Genomic DNA, 948 nt, shown 5'->3' with positions numbered 1-948 from the left:
AACATAGGTAATTTCGAAAGGAGTATTAATCGAGAAGCCTGAAAAGAGTAGAAATAAAATTGCGAAGACGTATCACTCACGATTCGACAACGAAAAGATAAAACGTGAAGCCGAAAGCGATATATGGACAAGGCATAAAGGAGATTAAGAGATAGATAACAGATAGATATATATAACATAAGTAAATAGCCACTAGTCGCGGCCCGCGAAGTTTAGGCCGGCTAGGGTACAGTATGAAAGTAGTTGACAACAGTACATCCTAATCTCTCCCAAAGGAAACATAAGAGCCTCTATAGGCAAGTTTTAAAAGAGTTCAACACATAACATAATATCTTCAAAACAAAGGTGGAGAGATTCTAAGCAAAACACAAAGTAGAGAAAATAAAGATCTTCGCCGGCTCTCAGACGAACCACAGCTCACTTCTGAGCACCTGGACCTGTATCTGAAAAACAAGAGATATATACGGAATGAGAACCCCGGGCCCATAGGTTCCCAGTACGGTAAAAGTGCCAAATAAATACAATGCACTGCAATAAAAACTCACTAAGCATCCTAAACTCCTTTTCACCAAGTATCCAGCCTAGATTCTCACTAATCCATAAATAGGCATTTGTTGTAAGGGGATACTAAATCTAGTTCATGTTACACATGTTTCCCAACTCGCTGATTCTTACACGAATCAGACTCAGAATCATAAGCAAAACCATCACCAGTTGTTCTGTCTCAGCAACTCTATATCAATACATCATACCCTCGCCTGGAGCTAGTGAAATCACATCACTGCGTCTACCCAGGGGACTCAAATTATCTCATTCAAAAAATCATCATCATCATGCAATCGCATCACCAATTCATCTCATCAAGAACAGCCCCCAACATCCACCAACACCATCATGAGGGATCTCTCAGTTGTACAAACACAAGCAATACAGACAAGTAATACACAA

Source organism: Arachis duranensis, chromosome 2, assembly GCF_000817695.3.
Source record: "Arachis duranensis cultivar V14167 chromosome 2, aradu.V14167.gnm2.J7QH, whole genome shotgun sequence".
Classification (NCBI taxonomy): domain Eukaryota; kingdom Viridiplantae; phylum Streptophyta; class Magnoliopsida; order Fabales; family Fabaceae; genus Arachis; species Arachis duranensis.
Note: the sequence above shows the minus strand (reverse complement) of the source record.